We start from the raw sequence: 22,749 nt of genomic DNA, 5'->3' as shown, positions 1-22,749 counted from the left end.
GCAGGTGGACTCTCAATCACTGCGCTACCAGGGAAGCCCTCCCTTTCCTCTTTTTCCTATCTTCATCATTGCCATCATCACTACATCATCATTATTTATATTTATCTTCTGTAAGTTTTACCAATAAGGTCTGTTAATGTTAAACCTCAGTATAAAGAGGAAAGTACCAAAGGAAATTAGCACTTTTGAGGATCTTTAATACACTGTATGTGGTTCTACGGAATCAAGGATGGCTGAAGAAAGACTAAACCCTTTATTTCTGTAGTTCTTGGAATAATTCTTTTGCATTTGACCCATTATTTGCTTTTCAAATACCCCCTAACTCTCCTTTATTTTCTTTATAAAATATGCGATTTTCTTTACATTCATTCTTCTCTCTCCTGATTAGGAAAGGAATAATATTGTCTTCTTTTTCAGAATATCTATGAATTTTTTTCCAAGGAAATTACTGCATGGTTTACTCTTCATAACAATAATTAGTCCAGAGTTTCAAACAGGTCTTAATTTATTAGTAGTAGTCTAAATAAACAGATTTGCCATCCATGTCAGTCAAGGTTCTCTCTGATTTAATCAGAATAATAATTAAAGACTATTAGTTAGGCCATATAATTTTCTGGAATATCTGATGGCATGAAACTAGGTTTAGAATCATTGTAGTCAATAACACTACCCAAATTACACTAATAACTGATGTTAATAACATGCCACCAAAAGCTTGGTAAGGTCCCCGCACTCACCACTGCTGGCTCTTTGTACAGGGGTTTCTGCTAGAATTTCTCCCACTACTGCATCTGAAACTTACGTGTCTCTCAAGATGACTCCTGGATAACTTCTGAGCAAACAACTTCTCATCACAATCTTCCTAGTCAAGGAGCACATGGGTGTTTCTTATCTGTGGAGACCAGGTTAAACGCCTGCTGTTTAGAATGGCAAAGTGGGGAAAGGGCCATAGACTTGGTAATATCATTGATATCCTACCCTTAGTAGTGCCTGGATTTGCCCTTGCCACTCCTATTGACTCAGGAGACACATATGCCGTAGTTTAATCATGGTCCTACTTTTAGACTTCCAGTTGAGTGAGATAATATAATTCATTTTTATTACAGCCAATTTGAGTTAGAATTTATATTGCTTGGCCAAAAAGTTATTCTGGCTAGTAACATCCTGGGAGTGTATATAATAAGGCCAAAACAGCCCCTTCCAAAGAGCAACATAAACAAAGCCCAGTCTAATCAACTTGTTTTATGAAAAGAAAGAACTGAGTTTTAAAGTTGGCATTTTATTTTAATCATACACATAGTAATTCCAATTTGCTCCTCTCTGGTTCTGCTTGCTTGTTTTCCCCTAATGGGCTTTATAATGAGAGCTAGGGTAGAATTAAAAAATCCTGGTATTTTTGTTATTTGACAAGGAGGCAAGCCTGGTGAGGTCCTCGTGACTATAATTCTTGTTCATACGGTCTCATCTCAATGTACACATTAAATTCCCTATTTCTCTTAGAACTCCCGTTTCTGACATACTGTTTTAAAACATTTTAAATTCCCATGTGTTTAGTCCTGTTACCCGACTCCCCTCCCCTTGCCAACATACTCTCTATTGAAGTAATTAAACATGTATAGGCTAACTGAATTTTAGAATACTCATCTTAAGAAAATTGTTTCTAAGGTCAATTGTAATATTTTTAAAATAAATATTTCTTCCCTGAAATACTTTGGATAACACATAGGAGCTGAATAGTTTTTCATTTTACAGTATAGCTGAGGATCAAATTACTTTACAATGTTTTCTCTGATTTATATATTTTTTAATTTGTGTCTTATTTCTCAGTTAATGTACATGACTTTTCTCAGCATGCAACCTAAACAGAAAAATTGTGTCATTTTTAGACTGTGTTTATGATGTTCAGAATAATCAACTCCCAAATGTAAATTTTCTCTTTTTGGCACATGCATTATTAATTGCAGAACACTAATATATGGTAAAAAATATCAAATCACTCAGTGGACATCATGGAAAAAGCCTTACATTTCTAAGTGACTTTAACTCATTTCCTCTACTGTGCCTTCCACAGGACGTTTAAGCTATATATATTTTTCTTTATCATGGATTATTGAAAATATTCATGATAAGAAAAATATATTTCACTGTCAGTCTATACTGATTCTTTATATTATTTCATTTCTCATATCTCAATTTCCTTATATAAAATGATATAGTTGTTCAGATCAGATGATAGTAATGATTCTTATTCATACAAATTGGATGAATAAAAGTATAATATAGAGGAAATATGATTTTAGATATGAGAGATTTATTAAATAATACAAACCCAGAAGAAAACAAATATAGTATTATTTTGTTGGTACCAGAATGATCTATTTTATCACTCAATTATATATTTTATTTAATTATTTTAATTAAAATATATAGTTGAATATTTCCTACCTTCAATTAATGAAATATAAACCTCAAGAAGTAAATATCTTCATTTATGTGAAAATTGATAATGTGATTTTTGTCATTATTATTTTGAGATGTGATGTATAGGTTATTGCATTTATCAGCTTATGCATTTTTGGATCATGTCTCAATATCTAGCTCAAATCTGATTTCCTATCAATTTTCTTGACAATGTGAGTGCTTCAATTACACACAAACCATGTAACTGCTAACTCTACACTGTCCCATCCCAAAACATATCCACAGTACTGAATAAAAATTTAGAGGGATCATTTGTTTTCTATTTAAATTAGTTTTCTGACATCAATATCATACATATAAAGTCCTACACACTATTCTTTAAAGTACATAAACAGCACGTTTTCTACCGGCTTCTAAAAATTTATATATTGCAACTTTGTATACACTTGGTATCTAGACTCTGAGCCAAAAAATGAGGGATTAGCAACAGACAAAATCAATTCTGTGATGGTGCTCATGCCAACAAGGTTTCTTCTCCACTACTCATTCTAGTTTTGAGTCATTCATAAAGCAGGGAAATTGCCCTGGTCTTTTCCAGAGAGCTAAATCAGAAGTGACAGATTACTCTGGTTAACTGCAGTGGCTGGTTGGTCTAGAAATGCATTTTGCAAAATATATCAGAATATCCCCAGAGGGATCTATAGACAGAAAGCAACAACAACAAAAACATGGAGTATAATCAGTACTTGTTGATTGTAAGAAACTACCTTAAACAAGTTTTAATATGAAAAATCTTAAAACATATTTTGCCAGAATTACCTGAATTACGTATTTTAAAATTTAGTCTTAGTAACTAAATAATTTGACAGATGGCGGCATTAGATTTTGAAAAGAAATGAGTGTGACACTACCAAATTTTTATTTCTAATTAATGCACATGTAATCCAATTTAATTGATTAGAAACATTCAGTTTACTTACAATTAAACATGACAAATGTAAAGTATTGGCTGCTCCAATGTTTCTAATGGATGACTGGTCTTTTCATCTCATAATCATGGTTACACAAGGTTTTGATGATATTTCTTTGACAGCGTATTTAAAGAAATACATAGTTTGAGATAAAAGAAAAGTTAACTATTAATTATTCATGATTTTTAAACCAAATGATGATTATATACCATCTTTGCTTAGGAAAAAATGCTTCCAATTATACCTATACTGACCTAGGAGTTGAGTCACAGAAATATGGGTTAAAGTTTTCTGTTACATATACTTCTTGGTAACAAAGGATAATTTTCAAGTTAAAAAAAAAATGCCCATTGAAATAAAATTGTGACAAAATTCTCATTCGTTTTAGCCAAATGTGTTGGCATTTGACTTATATGGGTATAAAATTTAAAGCACTTGCCTTTATGAACATGACTTGTATATATTGCTAAAAACCTGTAAAATTATAAAACAATGTGATAATTTCTATGAAATATTTTAAAGAAAAATATTTCAAAATATGAAGGAGATATAAAGCAATAAATTGAGAAGATAGGGAACTTCACAGAAATTATAGTTGGTAAGTGGCTTAAAAGTTTTATAATTTTGTAAGTAGAAGAGATGCAAAGGAGATCTGGATAGGCTAAAATGCTATAGTTAAGAGACCCCCAAACTGATAGTTTTAAAATATAAGAGCTTAATTTTCTCTCTCATATAACTGCCTGGAGTTGAACTGCAGTCTGGAAGGGCAGCTCTGCTTTAAAATATTCTGAGTTTCACGGTTCCTCCATGATTTTGCTCTTACAGCCTCTAAAGGCGGGGGTCAATAAATAACAGTTCAAGAGATAAATCTGGCCTGCTGTTTATTTTTCTAAATGAAGTTTTATTGTAACACAGCTATACCAATTCCTTTATGAATTGTTTATACCTGCTTTTGTGGTACAATGCATACATACAGTGTGATGCATGAAAATCGAGCCCCCCATAATGTGATTAGTCCTTATATGAAGAGAAAGAGACAAGAGCTTTCACTCTGAGTACACACACAAAGAAGAGGTTATGTGAGCACACAGCAAGTTACCAACCATTTACAAGCCAGGAAGAGGGCTCTCACCAAGAATCTGTAGGCACCTTGATCTTGAACTTCCCAGTCTACAGAACTGTGAAAAATAAATGTCTGTTATTTAAGCCAACCAGTCTATGGTATTTCATTATAGCAGCCCAAGTTGACTAACACAGAAAGTTATGTTTATCATGTGTTATTTTTTATAACATTAACATATGTCCATACAAAACTCTTCTGGGGAAATTCTAATGGATCAATCTTCATTTCTTCTGATATATAAAAAATCAATTTGAACACTCAACAGTTAAAAATGAATATTTTTGTTGAGTGATTAAAAAAATAGCACGATATAACCACTTTCCTTTTACTTTCACTACCATTACATCTCAAAGCTAAATAAAATGAGTTCTAGATATTCACATGCTCAGAACTGTTTTGGCAAACAGATGCAGTGTGTGTTTTCACTTGGACCAGGACTTCCCCAAAGGGCCTTCTTAATGCCTCTCAACGTAATCTGATCACATGATGGGAACAGATCGTACTGTTTCGGATATATGAAGAACTTGTACAGACGTAGCTTTAGGCCATTTCCTCCATCTCGTTGTACAATATCGTCAAAACAGTAAACTTGAAGATTTATTAGTACAAACTATAAAAGGGTTATTCATTGTCTCCCTGTATTTGTAACATAGCTTTGACTAATTCTATAAGTTTAAGGTAAGTCTCAAACATCATCGCCATGTTTTTAAAGCAATTGACTTCTTATGCCTCTATAAGGAGACAAATCTGCAGTCCCTGGTAAACACTCCCATTACAAATGAAGATATTTTCTGTGATCAGAAGTGGAAACATAAAGAAAAAATCATGCTTACTATAGTGAGACACATTAACCTGTAACAAATGAATCACAGATCTCAATTTTTTAAACAAAAGTTAATTTCTCACTTATGCCACAGTCCAATATGTGTTCTAATCCACAAAATCATTTAGGGATCCCCTTTTCCTTCATCTAATAAGTCTTCCTTCTTGAACCTTAAAACTGTCAATTAGATGCCTAAGGATTTAGAAAAGAGATTTAGAAGTCGCTTATGTCACTTTTTACTAAATTTTATTGGCAAAGCTCAGTCACAAGACTATCATGAAAGGGACTGGGACATGGAAACTATCTGTATATTCTGGAAAAGAATACAGGGACAAGTTAGCACTACTTTTCAGTTTGTCTACTCTACCATTTTGAATACCATATATCAATTCACTCCATGCTTCCCATACATAAAATAGTCTTCTGGTAAAATTACACAGAATTTAGTCAGTTAAAACAACCATTTAATTTCATTTACAATAATGAGGGTCAGGATTTGGGAAATGTCTTAATCAGGAAATTATTTCTTTGAGTTGCTCATGTGTTTGGAATCAGATGTCATTAGGAATCAGTTGTCGGCTGGAAAAGAGGCCATTTCTAGGACTAGCTGCACAGGATGACCAAGACAGCTCATTCACATGGCTGGCAGTTAGAGCTGCTGTCACCTGGGAGCTCATCAGGCTGTCAGCTGGAACTCCCATGTAATCATCAAATAGAAAACGATAACGTACACAAATATGGGCTACATGCCTCTTTCTAAAGATAACAAAATATTATTTTATTTTTAATTTGTTAAACTTAAAAAATATGATTAAGAAAAATATAAGCACTTGGATTATATTAAGTATATAATTTATTTAAGAAAATAATTATATTAGTGAGAATGAGAAAATGTGTGAATAATTATGGGGAAAAATTTTTAATAAAGTTTATGCTATTAATATATTTATATTAGGAATAATTTTCATTATAAATTCAGTTAAAGGGTTGAAATATAAACCTGTTGCTCTTTTTGTGAGCATGTAGCTGAAATTTTTATTTGTTTATATGTGTATATATATATGTATATATGTGTTCGTTTATTTATTTATTTAAATGCTTCAGTGTACAGATTTATGAAATTATATATTGAACACGTGTAATCACAATCTGGATGAGATATTAAGAAATAGACCCTTAGCAAACCTTTGTTTTGCTTACAATTTGCACACAAACACACAACACAAACACATATCTGTTTTAGTTTTTTATATACCAAGAAGTTCAGTTGCTAATTCATAGGGTATGCATATGTCTGGGTTTTATAATTACAGAGATTTTTCCAAAATGTTATATAGTAGTAAACAACATTTCTAGGTGCCTCTCTCCCTCTCCAACACTTGGTATCTTGGTTTTTTTAAGTTTAGATTTTCTGGAGAACCTCGCACCTCACTATGGTTTAAATTTCCATTTTTATAATGACCAATGACGTTGAACCTTCAAATAATCTTATAAACCATCTTGGCTATCTTGTTTCAAGAAATGTTCTTCTAGAATGTCCAGTTTTTAACTTATGGTGGCAGTCTTTTTGTACTTGATATGGAAGAGTACTTTATCCTCAATATGATTTCTTTTTGAATATATGCATTACACACAACTTTTCTCACTCAATGTCTTGCCTGTTTTTGCATAGAGCCTTTTAAGTAATAAAAGGACTTAAATACACTCTATTGATGAAGTAAACGTATTTATCCTTAACTTTATGTGTGGCACCCTTTATATTTGGATTAAAAGGTCATGAGAAAACTTTCTGTATTTTTTTCTAGAAGCCTTATTTTAAAATAACATTTTGCATATAGATGCACAGACTGGAACTTGCTTGCCTACGTTGTGACATAAGGCTCTTCTGTGTCCAATTTACTATTTATCTAATCTATTTAGTTATTAATTTCAGTCATTAAAATTTTTATTTCAAGGATTATAATTTGATTCAGTTTTGGTTTATTTGTTTGTAATTTCAATTCTCTGATGAAACTCTCCAGCATATCTTTTCTTTGTTTCGTCGTATTCACCATGGGTATTTTAAACTTTTCCTGAGATTTGTAGCGCCTGGAACAGCTGTTTCTCTTGATTCTCCATCAGTTAATCCCATATTCTGGCATGTCTTTTAATTACTCTGAAATGTTAGACTCTGTGTACCTGAAAGGTTAGTGGCTCTGAATGTCGTCTTCATCCAAGGAGAATTCAGTGTGTTCCTTGCAGCAGAGGGATTGATTACAGGCACATCACCTTAATCCAAATAAGGCTAGTCTATTTCCAACTTTTATGTAATCATAAACTATAAACCTTTCAGATCACTGACTGAGTGCCTTGCATGCTTACTAGCTCTTCTCTTTCTTTTGCCCCTTAATCCAAGTTTTTGCTTCTCCAGTTCTCCTATGGCAGCACCAAATTCTATGCTTAGCTTCTCAATCTTTCAAAAAGTTTTCTCTCTTTATTTCTCTCTAAGTAACAAATCCCAAGCTTATAATAAAAGCCCGAGGGTCATATATATATTTGTTTGTGTTGCTTGGATGTTTTACACAGTATTTAGTATTTACATACAAGAAAATGCACACAGGTTTTCTAGTGATTAAATAATATGACTATTTCATTCAGAGATAGATGCTAAGTGATTCTATAATCATGCATCTTAGAGTTATATCCAAAAATGCAGGAAAGATACAATATAACTATTTTCACTAAACTTGGATCTCAGAATCTCTTTTGTATTTCCACAACATAATCTTATAACCAAAGTGCTATAATTTCCATGGTTACTCAGCTAATGCTTGCTATGGTTAAAATTTGTGTCAGATTTCTCAGAGATTTTTCATAGAAGTAGACAATAGAACAGAACTATTTCCAAGGTTACCAAATTTGGCAAGAATTGTGTAGGTGAATACCAAGAACAAAAAAAAAATTTTTTTGAGTTCTTACTATCTTTCTGAGATATCTTTAATTGCTTTTAGTTAGGTGCTCTGAATCTCTGTCTTTGATCAATGAATCTCAGCAGCTGATTGTATGTCTAGGTTTGTTCTACAGACTTGTTAAAAAAAATTAACTTAGGCTCTACAGCTTAGAAGAATGACGTTAACTTTAAATGACTGTAATTATTGTAAATCATGCGGGAAATTCAAGTTGCCTCAACTATGACAATCCAAGGAAGGATTTTTGTAGTAGATCCTGACTATTTAGTTTTCAATGAACCTATTATATATTGGCTAGCATTTGTTGGCTTTCTTGTATTTTTTCTGATACTTTGATATGATCTCAGAATATTTAAAAAGATGTTTATATATAAAAAGTATTTATTTTCATTTGTTCAGATATAACGCATATTGTTTTCACATTATTCTAATTAACTAGAAATCTGTTGTCTGAATTTTTAAATATTTATTTATTTATTTATTTTTGGCTGCGTTGGGTCCTTGTTGCTGTGTGGGAGCTTTCTCTTGTTGTGGCGAGCGGGGGCTACTCTTCGTTGCAGTGCAACGGCTTCTCCTTATGGTGGCTTCTCTTGTTGCAGAGCATGGGCTCTAGACACGCGGGCTTCAGTAGTTGTGGATCGTGGGCTGTAGAGTGCAGGCTCAGTAGTTGTGGTGCACGGGCTTAGTTCCTCCGTGGCATGTGGGATCTTCCTGGATCAGGGCTTGAACCCGTGTTCCCTGCATTGGCAGGTGGATTCTTAACCACTGTGCGACCAGGGAAGCCCTGTTGTCCGAATTTTTTAAGTCAAGTTTTCTTTGGTTTTTGTAGCTCACTTATTCATGAAGATGGAAGACATTATTATATCAACTTGATGCTTACTTTATTTAATAAAAATTTAAATTTCATATTGCAGCAGAAAGCTTAACAAGCCTTGACTGCTATCTTTCTGAAAATATGAATGAAAGAGTGACACTACCTACTACAAGGATGGAATTCATAATCATAAAATGTGAGGGAGAGAACAGACCATTTTTTAACATTTAAGATATAAATAATAACCTAAGTCCACATGGGTTTCCCTGCATAAAATTTATCAAGTGGGTGGAGGGTAAAGTATGAAATATGAAGCTTATATTTTCAAGAAAATAGGAAATGTACACTCAAAGTTATCATTATTCTACAAGCTGGAGCTACTGTTAAGTCCATGTATTGTCAGTAAATGAAAAGCTAAACACTGTATTTACATGCAAATACAATGTATAATAGTAAAAGCAACCTGTGTTGTGATACTACTTGCTAAGTATCCAAATCTCTACATTAGCTTCAAATTTTATTAATATTATTTTTGTAACTAATTAATAATTTACATGATATAAATTTATTATACATTTTGACAAAATTGTAATTCATTTGACAAAATACAATGAATAAATTGAGTAATGTATCATTTAAAGCTTGTGTTTCCTTATTTATTTTCATTTCGGATGATCTATCCATTGGTGAAAATGGGGTGTTAAAATCCCCTATGAATGTGTTACTGTCGATTTCCCCTTTTATGGCTGTTAGTATTTGCCTTATGTATTGAGGTGCTCCTATGTTGGGTGCCTAAATATTTACAATTGTTATATCTTCTTCTTGGATGGATCCCTTGATCATTCTGTAGTGTCCTTCTTTGTCTCTTGTAATAGTCTTTGTTTTAAGGTCTATTTTGTCTGATATGAGAATTGCTATTCCAGCTTTCTTTTGATTGCTATTTGCGTGGAATATCTTTTTCCATCCCTCACTTTCAGTCTGTATGTGTCCCTAGGTATGAAGAGGGTCACTTGTAGACAGCATATATATGGGTCTGGTTTTTGTATCCATTCAGCCAGTCTATGTCTTTTGGTTGGAGCATTTAGTCCATTTACATTTAAGGTAATTATCATTGTGTATGTTCCTATTACCATTTTCTTAATTGTTTTGGGTTTGTTATTGTAATTCTTTTCCTTCTCTTGTTTTTTCTGCCTAGAGAAGTTCCTTTAGCATTTGTTGTAAAACTGGTTTGCTGGCACTGAATTCTCTCAGCTTTTGCTTGTCTGTAAAGGTTTTAGTTTCTCCATTGAATCTGAATGAGATCCTTGCTGGGTAGAGTAATCTTGATTGTAGGTTTTTCCTTTTCATCACTTTAAATATGTCCTGCTTCTCCCTTCTGGCTTGCAGAGTTTTTGCTGAAAGATCAACTGTTAATCTTATGGGGATTCCTTTGTATGTTATTTGTTGTTTTTCCCTTGCTGCTTTTAATATTTTTTCTTTGTATTTAATTTTTGATAATTTGATTAATATGTGTCTTGGCATGTTTCTCCTTGGATTTATCCTGTATGGGACTCTCTGTGCTTCCTGGACTTGATTAACTATTTCCTGTCCCATATTAGGGAAGTTTTCAACTATAATCTCTTCAAATATTTTCTCAGTCCCTTTCTTTTTCTCTTCTTCTTCTGGAACCCCTATAATTCAAATGTTGGTATGTTTAATGTTGTCCCAGAAGTCTCTGAGAGTGTCCTTAATTATTTTTGTTCTTTTTTTCTTTATTCTGTTCTGTGGTAGTTATTTCCACTATTTTATCTTCCAGGTCACTTATCTGTTCTTCAGCCTCAGTTATTCTGCTATTGATCCCTTCTAGAGAATTTTTAATTTCATTTATTGTGTTGTTCATCATTGTTTGCTCTTTAGTTCTTCTAAATCCTTATTAAATGTTTCTTGTATTTTCTCCATTCTATTTCCAAGATTTTGGATCATCTTTACTATCATTATTCTGAATTCTTTTTCAGGTAGACTGCCTATTTCCTCTTATTTGTTTGGTCTGGTGGGTTTTTACCTTGCTCCTTCATCTGCTGCATATTTCTCTGTCTTCTCATTTTGTTTAACTTACTGTGTTTGGGGTCTCTTTTTCACAGGCTGCAGGTTCATAGTTTCTATTGTTTTTGGTGTCTGCCCCCAGTGGTGAGGTTGGTTCAGTGGGTTGTGTAGGCTTCCTGGTGGAGGGGACTGGTGCCTGTGTTCTGGTGGATGAGGCTGGATCTTGTCTTTCTGGTGTGCAGCATCACGTCCAGTGGTGTGTTTCTGGGTGTCTGTGACCTTATTATGATTTTAGGCAGCCTCTCTGCTAATAGGTGGGATTGTGTTCCTGTCTTGCTAGTTGTTTGGCATGGGGTGTCCATCACTGGAGCTTGCTGGCCATTGAGTGGAGCTGAGTCTTAGCATTGAGACAGAGATCTCTGGGAGAGCTTTTGCTGATTGATATTACGTGGGGCCAGGAGGTCTCTGGTGGTCCAGTGTCCTGAACTCAGCTCTTCCACCTCAGGGGCTCAGGCCTGACACCTGGCCAGAGCACAAACACCCTGTCAGCCACATGGCTGGAGTGCCTTCAGAGTTGGAGAAGCTGGCCTGCAATAGCTCTCCCTCTTCGCTGCACATTAGAATCACCTGTTTCTGCCTTGTTTTGCCCCAAAGGCAGTGTTCCACAGAGAAAAACAGTAGCCTTGAAAATAGTCACAGCTCTGAGATGGCTTTTTTTTTTCCTTTGTGCCTAGTTGGTTTCACTTGCTCACAGGGGGCCACATGTGGAGATCTCACACCTGGCTCATCTGAACGGAGTTCCTAGTGCAGAATGGCTGCCACCAACACCTCAGCTCAGGAGGGCCATGTCTATTTCTATTCTTATGATAGTTAACCTTGACATTTTTCCTGAAAAGAAATCCTGAAGACCCATCCTCTCTAACAAAATACTGTCATTCAAGTACTTATTTCAGGTATTTATTTGTAACTTTGTTTTTTTTCTTTTCTCTTTTTTTCTTTTCTTCTCTCTCTCTCTCTCTCTCTCTCTCTATATATATATATATATATATATATTTTTAGTAATACCCATGTACATGAGGGTGTAACCCTTGTAGCATATGGACTGTCTGGGTGTCTTAGTATCAGCTCCTGTCTAGAGCTGACTCAAGGCTAAGTCTTTTACCCCAAGGAAGGCTTTAGAATTTATGTGATTTTTATGGTAAATAATTCCAGGAACAACCTTTCTCTCTCTACGCAACTGAGTTATTGCTTCAGGTCAGGATTATCTGAATTTCAGAAACTTTTTTGTTTTGAGTCGTGGAATAATCAGTTACTTTTGTAGGAACTCAGTTTTGCATTATAAAAGAATTTATGGGTTTTTTTCTATTATTTCTAGGCATTTTACACAGGAGGGCATTCAGGCTATATACATCTACAAGGGAGTTCTAAGAAGTGGAAATGGAAAGGAAAACTTAATGCCAATACATTGAAATTTTTGATAATATATACAGTTCTTCAGAAACATTCAGATAAATAACTGTATAACATTCTAATAGTAGGTAGCTTTCTAACAGTTAAATACATTAGATCATCTCCTACAAGTTATACCCCCAGTAGTTATGCATATATTTATGATCTTGTTTATTTCAGTAACTCCTCAAATGGAGTCCACAACAAACGAATTTTTATGACTATTGCAAAACTACCTTTACAATTGTCTCATTTATCATCTCTCACCAAAACTACTCCAATAGCTGCCTGATGTGTCTCCCAGATTCACTGTTGCCCTTCTTCTTTCTGTTCTGCATACAAACTAAAGTGATACTCTTTCCTCAAAACTATTTGAAAGCAAGATTCACAAAGGCAGAGATTTTTTTCTTTCCTTTCTCTTTGACAAAATATTGTTCTTAGAGGGCCTAGCATATAGCAAGCAGTTGATAAATATTTATTGAATTACTGAATGTACTTATAGTGAAGTTCTAAACAGTGCGGCCTCTGGGTGTCACTTTAACCAGAATTTCTACTCCTGTTCCATTCCCTCATCAAGTATCCATCTGTCTTCCTACTCTCTTGAATTATGCCTATGGCTTTATGGTCCAGAGATGTTCACTTACTTTTATGAAAGATGTATATCAAAGAATGAAAGTGGAGAAAGAAAAAAATGAAAAAAGTATTTGGAGCAATATGGGAAAGCTAAAAAAAGCATATATCTTTTCTTACAAAATATTTTTATAAACATTAATTTCCTTTCAACCCCAAAATGTAATCTGTCAAAAAAATGCTCATAACAAAGGTAAGAAAATGAGATAATTGTAGCATAGACTAGAGAAGCAGTTTTATTTTCCCTCAGTTTTCTCAAATGTAATTACATAATGAAATAACAGCATGTAGATTTTTAAAGTGCTCCAAGCAGCTTATGATGTAATAATTAAATATATCATTTAATGTGTGAATTTTATTCAGGCCAATGAGCATCTTGGATAATCTGTGTCACAGGGGAAAATATCTATTCAAAATTATCTTGAAAAGTTAGGTGTTTTTGCTTTTGAAAAAATAAAATAGTGCTTATCTTTTGGTGCAAGATTCTCCAGCTAGGTGTTACAATATCTAAATTCTATGAGTTGGTAGTAATATCTTGCATACAGTTTTTACAGCAAAAATGTATATTATAACTCATTTTTTTTACAAATAAGGATGCTTTTAGGCGTGTTCTCATAAAATAGTGTTTTAAAGAGTATATGATTCCTTGTGACAACCCCAAAGTTTATATGTAGTAATAATTTCACCATAACACTGCAAAAAACATTTGTGTGTAGAAAGTTCTTGAAGTAAAACCTTTCCTATTTAATTTTTCAGTATATACACTTGTATTTCTCTCTTCATGATCAAAATTATTCTTCGGTTTCTCCCAACAAATGTTATACTTAAAATATTTTTACAAACTGCATTTTGTTTGCTTTTTGTTTGTTTCAGTTGGCTGGGTAATTCTAAATGTATACACTATAGCAGTAAAGAATCAAGGTCAGATAATGTATAATGGAAATACCTCATAGATAAAAGTTAAAAACTTTCCAGAGTTCTCTGTGTTAGAGATAAAATCCATTGTGACAACTGACTGAATCAAAACAGAACACTGCATATTTGCTCAGTTCAGTATTTTAGTAGAGTGATGGAGTGACTTAAAAGATTACTTCTGAAAAGCAAATTATATTTTATTGGTTTAATACTATATACAATTAGTTACAAATATTTGCTCAGTTTAAAGTAGTCAAATATTAGACTCTACCATACCTCACACCTACTGTTAAAAAATACAAATTTTACTAATAAATCTCAGGAAAATATTAAATTATACTTATTTATAAGCAGGTAAGTTTTTTACAAGACAGTCAAAACAGTGAAATGCTTAGGAAATAAATTTTTATCAGCAACAGCAGTAATAGCATTTCCTTCCTTTCACTGCTCTGCTTGGATTAAAATGATTCCTGGCATTATTTACCTGATCTTGGTGACAATGCCAAGTTCTCAAATGTCCTCACATAACATGTGGTTACAATTATGGTCATAAGTGTTATTGATAACTAGCAAAGTTTAATTAATTAATAGATCAAGTTAAGTAATCTCCTAATTCTCTGATAATGGCAATCGATTTTTAATTTTATTATAAAATTTGATGAGTGTATTTTTAAATGCATTTAAAACTGAGTCTTAGTTTTTCTTCCTTTTGTGTGCTTTACTACATATATGTTCAGTTTCATTTTATCAGAAATGTCTTTTATGAGCCTGACTTTAATGTTAATTTAATCTTTTAAGCAAATCCTTTGTGTACCATGCAAAAAGTGTTATTCTAATGACAAAAGCAGTCAAAACACTAGAATTAATGTGTTGTTAATTAACACAGTTTATTATTTTGTTTCCTTAAATTTTCAAATATTTGAGTAAAACACTGTCACAAGGTAATTAGAAAGTTAGAACATAGAAACCTGTTCTCAACTGCTGAGTAAAGTATAACCACTTTAGAAATGAAATATGACAGGTGCTATTTCTGGTTAGCATCTTGAAATGACATGTCAATCTCTAAAAGCTTACTTCTCAATATCAAAAAGGATTTAGCATTTTAAAGAAAATAATCTGTCAGAGGAATCAAAAAATAAATCCTCAAATTTTCTATCTCATTTGCCTTCTTTCACCTTTTTCCACCTTTTGTTGAGATAAGAAGAAAAACTATACCCTGCTATACTATATTTCCTTACAAGGCTTTGCAATCTTCTTATACTTTTAAGCTTGTATTCTAACCTATGTGTGAAATTTTGGAATAGAATGTGTACACAATGAGACCCTTTGCTGGCAAAGTGATGACAATAAACAACAAAAATTTATTGCTCACTGTTCTTGAGGCTGGGAAGCCCAAGCTTAAGGCATTGGCAGATCTGGTGTCTGGTGAGAGCCTGCTAGACAGATGGCTATCTTCTCCCTGTATCCTCACATGGCCAAAGGAATGAAGGAGTTCTCTGGGGTCTCTTTTATAAGGGTGCTAATGCCATTCATAAGAGTTCCATCTTCATGACCCATGAATTTTGAGTGTCACAAACCTCAGTCTACAGCAGATCCTATTTGTATTTTGATAGGCTGCATGTTTGACATTTTGATAGGCTGCATGTTTGACACACACATGTGTGTATGCATGTGTGTGTGTGTGATCAATTAAGTAATTAAATAATGGAAATAAATTTAAAAGTTGGTTAAGAAAATAATCAAACATTTAGAAACACTTGTGTGCAAGGTAATCTATTTAACACACACACTGGTTTGTGACTACTTCAGAATTTTCTTATACTAATGAAATGGAAATAGAAGAATATTGAATTTTTTCTTGAGTTTCCATACTTCAAGGGCTCAAGTGTTACAGACAGCATATCACTACATATTCATTCATTCATACGTTTCTCCTGAGTTCAAACTTTCACTGAAATTGCTGCAAAAAACACAGAATTAATGTATTTCCTATGTATTTATATTCAATGAATTTTGCTAAAATTGAGGCTTTTGCCTATAAAGTATAATAAGATGAAAAAGAAAATTTTACATTAGTTTCAACACAGTTATTTTAACTACAGTGAGCCATATGGCATGTATTAATCCTAAAAAATAATATGCCAGTAGTTTATTTTTATTTAGCTATAGTGGTTTAAAATATATAGTTACTTCAAACTTGTGGCTTCTTTCAATGAGTGAAAGAAAACCAAAAATCATCAAGGATTATGATGATTCGGCTTCAGTCTTTGGAAAACTGAAACTAAAGGTCTCATTCCTTTGGTATTAAACAATTTTGTTTTTCAGTTACTTACTCCATTAAGTAAAAGGTCATATGCATAGAGTATAACAGCTATTATCTGTGATATTCCCATTAACAGTATTTTACTACATAGTGTGAAATACCAGTAAGATAAAATACCCTATTTTTCCCTTAACATTGGTGATGGAATTAAAACATTTATTCATATGAATTTTTATACTAACAACATAACATTTCCAAATATGGTATTACAAATACATTAAAATTACAGTGTTGTTGAAAGGTACAAATATGAAAGTATATCCTCTGTTTCGCTATACATCTAAAACTTGGATTTTAAAATATCTGTTTCCATTTGGGCACTAACATTCACTGACTAACTGAATCAAATATTCAAATATTTTGAAAGCCAAGTTATCCTATTATATAGTCCTTCCGGTATGTGTTTGTGTGTGTGTGTGTGTGTGTGTGTGTGTGTGTGTGTGTGTGTGTATAAATGTATACCCACACATAGTATAACAAATTATTCTCTCTAGTGAGAGGACAGTTAAAATTTATTACTAGCAGAGTAAAAAAGGGGAATTTAAGAACACATGGTGAACTCAATGAAATTCTGCAAAAATAAATTAATAAATGAATAAATAATATATAAAGAGCTAATATGCAGTCCAAAATTTTATAGACAGAACTTTTTCAATAAGTGAGGTTGCCAGAATAAATAAAAATCCAACACATGGCACAAATACACACACAGAAATATAAACACACACTAATAATTGCTATGCAAGCAATCTTAATAGGAAAAACACAAATATAGAGGCACAAAGATCCTTTGTACAGGTACAAATTTTAAGAGAATGTAAAGAAACATTGTTTCCTATTGATTTATTTTCAAACATTAAATAGTACTGCCTCTCAACATTACCTTAATGTATTCATTCTGATTTATAGAGAAGATAAAATTGTTTTAGGAAATTATCAATACTCTGGAACAATCTGTTTATCAAAATGGTAATCATGCTCTAAGATACACATCCTTCCTGTTTTGAGGGAGCATCCTCGTGTTTTCATAGCTATTTATTCTCACAGCTAAATTAATCAATCTTAATTGCAATATCTTAATAATGATATATTTTCCAAATCCTTGTATTCTATAATACCTATTGCTAATTATTTTTAATATAATTTTGAATTAATGTATCAAAATACAATTTTTTTCTCCCAAGGAATTATTATAGTCCCTCAAATAGAGTGAAGTTATCAGAAATGAACAATTAAAAAGGAATAAAACTTTACATGTTGGCTCTTTACACATTAGACATGGCTTTGACTTTAGAAATGTATTACCTCCTTCACTTTTTGAAGCGAGGTGTCTGAGACCTAGAAAAGTCATACAATCTAAGATTGAGAGGCTAATTTTGCATAATGAATTGTTTTTTCTATATTTGCTTTTATGTTGCCCAGTAGATTATTTCCAAAAATCATTGAAAAATTGCTATTTTGTCCTGTCTTTTATCTAAAAGCATTAAAATATAAATAAAAGAAAACTGAATTAAAGATAAAAGAATGGTTTACACATATAATCCTTCTCTAAAAATATTTACTTCAATTTTAAGTTAATGTCTCAGTAAATCATATTTCCTTTCTCTCAGTATTTATATAATATTTTTGTCTAATTAAAACAACTTCAATAGAATTAACACAGATTATGGCCTGCCTGACTAACATAGTAAATATAAACGGAAAGTTATCTGATGAGATTTCCAGTTGAGAAACACAAAATAATTTAGGTAATAACCTCTCTTCTCATGGCAAACATTGTGGAAACTGGAAAAATTATGCTAAATAAGTAATAAGATAAAGAGTATGTGTTAATGTGAAATATAAGCAAAACTTGGCAAATAATTTAAAATATTGTTGAGGACTGGATGATATTTACAGTCCTGGATTTCTGGGAAACTGAAAGGTAACCCATTGAAATTGAGATTATGCTTAGTTTAGTTTTCTTGATGCATGCTGCATGATTAAATAATTATGTGCAGAGTACCTCAAGAGGTCTATATGGCTTGGATGAACATAGTGGTGGTTAAAATTTGTTTCATAATGGGGTAGACAAATGAGTAAAATTACAGAAGATATAGGATGCATGATGTTTCAAAAAAAGAGATAAAATGGAATTGGATTTATAAAAGAAGCTAAGTCATGAGATCAGTTGATTAGGCTTTGTAGAGAATTTCTCTCTGCTTTATGTCTACCTCAAGTATTTCTTTATAATAAGTACAGTTCCTTATGTAAAGCATAACACTGTTATGTTATGCACACTTATCAAGATAACCTTATATTCTTGAACATATAGAATATGGATTTTGGTCTATACTGTATACTGTCTACACTTTAAAAAAAATAATAAGATCTGTATTATTATATGACATCCTATGGCTAGATGCACTTAGGTGGGTTACCAGACAGTAGGAAGTTGAACAGTATTGATATGGGGGTCAGGCATTGAGGCTCTGGTGGTCTCATGGTTGAATGGGTCCACCACTGTGAAAAAGAGAACCTTGTGTGGAGGGCATCATTGGACTTGTGCACTGGGTCCAAAATGGAAAATGTTTCATCCCAGGGCCAGGGTGGACCTTATCATGTGGAACTGTAGCCACCCAGATGAACACACACCCTGGAGGCACTGCCAACAGGAAGAAGCCTCTGGTCAGAACTGGATCACTATACCACTAACTCTGGAATGTTTTTATGGTTTAAAAGATCTGCTCCCAAAGTCACTGAATTTAACATTACTGTGTTGTTTAGACTATGGATTTCAATTTGGGGGGTTCATCTTGGAGGTACTACAACAGTCTAGTCTTGTGGAGTTTCCTTCGAGACCAGAAGTATAAATTAGGGCATGCCATTAGATTTTGTCTACTTATGTATGGAGTAATCTCATATTTTTTATCTTGATAATTGCACTACACTTATGTATGATTTTTAACAATGAGATAAAGATAGGGTAAATTGGTTAAAACTTTTGGTCTCTAAAACTCTGATATACAATGTGTTAGGTGATAAAGATGTAAAGATGAATAAAACTAAGTCTGTGACATTAAAGAAATCCTGTTTTAACCTGAGACACAAACATCTTCTAAATAACTGCAACCTGAAAGATCAAATGTGACCTGTGGTGATAATTTCTTTGAGAGCACAGAACAAAGTGAGCCCACCTAAACAAAGTCAGTTTCCTTCATTGCAACCATCTCCACTCAGAATTATTTGTCAATAAGTGTGTCCATGTCTTACTATGATCTGCAGAAGGGCTTTCCTAACAAAGTCTGCAAACAACTTTCTCTTGGGCAAATGTTATTCTGATTGGGTTCTTCCAGTACTAGAAAGCATGTCTCCAACTCATTTGTGTTGTATACTTGTAAATAATGTGCTCCTACCAGCCATTAAGTTGTTCTAATTAAAATTATTTTCTGGGCATTAATAGCAGGAAAATTTACCAGTGTATTACAAGGAGATTAAAAAACAAACTAAACAAGACAAAACAGAACAAAAATCTTTCTATCTAGTGTTTTCAGTAGAAGCATGCTACAATTTTCCTTAGCTATTTGGATTAATAAAAGCTGTTATCATGAAATATGAAAATTTTCTGAACATCAGCTTATTGCCTAGTGACTCCAAGTGCAGATTTTGTTGATATTATCCTATAAGCAGAACATATACTACAACAGTCTCACTTCATGACCAGAGACACTTTTTCCTTTAGCTTTATTTTTTTTCACTATTTTTTCTCATTAGAGGCAGAATCTGCTTCTTTATTGGTTCTTTATTTGCTTAATATTTTTTTATTTCAAAAGCAGAAAAAAGAAAAAAAATCAATTAGCATCTTTCACCTCGAGAAAACAAAAGTCTTTTTAGTACTTTTAGTGAAGTACTTTATTAAATTAGGAAACAGCTATTGGTATTATCAGGATTCATGATTTAAGTATAAAAATGACAAACCACAAAAATAGAATGCTTATTTCCCATACAAATTAAAACTTCCTTCAAACTGTTTCAAAGTACTTGTGCTTTGCCTCATAAGATGCTATTTTCAAACTTGAAATAAGGAAATCATTTTTCCTTCTTTCTGACAGATAAACCATTTAACTTTGTTACAAAATGTTATAGACTACGATAAGTGACAATCATAAATATATATTGCAAATGTCCTTGTATTGTTCTACATATGTTAAACTTATTTAAGTATTGTAAAAAGTAAAATTTCAGTAAATCATGTTCTGATTGCAGGTGTGCTGATAATCAGAAACTTGAGGCAGAGTTTATTGAAACAAGTCATCGTAAAATCTATAAAGCCCTCAATTCATTTATCTCAGCCTAGTCATAGATAAAAGAGTCTTGAGAATCATTAACTATACAGGATGTCCCTACAAGCTCACTAAATGATAGAGATATATAAATGTGGTAATATTATGATGAAAGATGTAAGAATATTAAATTTTTAAAAAACTATATTAAAATTATTTCAGAATTAAAATACATAGCTATAAGTTATTTAATAGTAATGTAATGGTAAATCTATTTCACAATATATTATCTCTATACGTTATTGGAAAGATTTTTAAAATAATGCTCAATGAATACTCAGATTATACCATTGAAATTTTCATGAATTTAAGTGCAATCTATTTTGACTACATTCTTATATTGCCAGTTTTTCACCTGATCTATTTCTACAGATTATTTAGCTGTCCGTATATCTTGATATTCTTTGGTTACTATTATAAAAATACATATAAAATAAGTTTGAAAATTAGGAAAAAGTTTCCATTCTGCCATTGACAAGCATTGTCATTGACTAACCTAAGACAGACTGTAAAATATCTGTGTAGCCTCTTGAATGTCAATAAAAGTGTTAGATTGTTTGGAAGTGATTTATAGCCTCATGAGAAATGATTACCCATATAGTAAAGGATAATTTAAATCTTAAATTGTGTTATGCTTATGGTTCAAAGAATAATTATTACAAAGAATCTCTAACCTCTCATATATCTTTTTATTCACTGTTCAACAAACTTAGCATCTCTTTTGAATAATAATGACCCTAACTTTCAAATTTGACTTTTAAAATAACAGCATACAGATATATATAAACATAAGTGTATTTTTGAGGAATATTACATTATTAGGTTTATTGTTGAAAAATATCCCAATTTCTAGAAATTTACAAAATAATTTCAGAAAACTGCAGAGCGTAGTAATCCTTGGAAAGAAATAGTCATTTCTCTAAGGCCTGAGTTAGTATGAATGCATGTGGAATGTGCTAACTAAAATATTTTGTCTTATATAATTTATCTATACATTATGTAGTAACGTTACTTCATTGTCTGGGTCAGTCATTTTTTCAGCACATATGCACTGAATGCTTGTTTACTGTATACTTCTCTCTATTCCAATTTATTGTCTAATTCCATTCTGGGTTCCTGCCACAGATCTATCTTCCACCTTATCCCTCACATCTTTAAAGACTACCCTTAATTATCTGGCATCAGTGAGGATCTAATAGTCCTTGTTAGATAAAGTTTCTTTTCTTGTCTCCTTTGCATGGTATTGGCTGCCTCTGATGTATGTGTCCCATACAGAATATATATTTTTTTTTCTTTTTTTTTTTTGCGGTACGCGGGCCTCTCACTGTTGTGGCCTCTCCCGTTGCGGAGCACAGGCTCCGGACGCGCAGGCTCAGCGGCCATGGCTCACGAACCCAGCCGCTCTGCGGCATGTGGGATCTTCCCGGACCGGGGCACGAACCCGTGTCCCCTACATTGGCAGGCGGACTCTCAACCACTGCGCCACCAGGGAAGCCCCAGAATATTTTGATTAAGAGTATTTCTGGGCATACTTAGCAACTGACTACCAGAGTCTATCCACTTTAATAAAATAGTATAAACACATTTTTCAAATCATACTCTATAAATGCAAGAAGATACAGTTACTTGGGAGGACTGAAAAAGTTTTTACCTCTACCTTCATTTTTAGAATTTTTCTTAAATCAATAGGTTTGCTTTTAAAATAATTAAAATTTCCACTTTTTGAAAATAATAAACACCATAATTTACATGTATGAAGTAATTTAGATTATACAAATAATTTCCTATAGTTATCTCAATAGACTATTTTAAAATATAGTTCAAATAATATATACTCAGTAAATTAGTCTTGTTTATTGTCTAGTATTAGTCTAATTTAGTCTTTTTATTACTGACTACAAAGTTAACTTTGTTTTTATTACTTTTTAATGTCAGAGTGATTCAGACCTTGGAGATATTTATTAAATATAAAACAGCAGGCACACAGT

The sequence above is a fragment of the Grampus griseus genome, assembly GCF_964374135.1.
Source record: "Grampus griseus genome assembly, chromosome: 18".
In the NCBI taxonomy this organism is placed as follows: Eukaryota; Metazoa; Chordata; class Mammalia; order Artiodactyla; family Delphinidae; genus Grampus; species Grampus griseus.
This window is presented reverse-complemented; position numbering follows the sequence as displayed.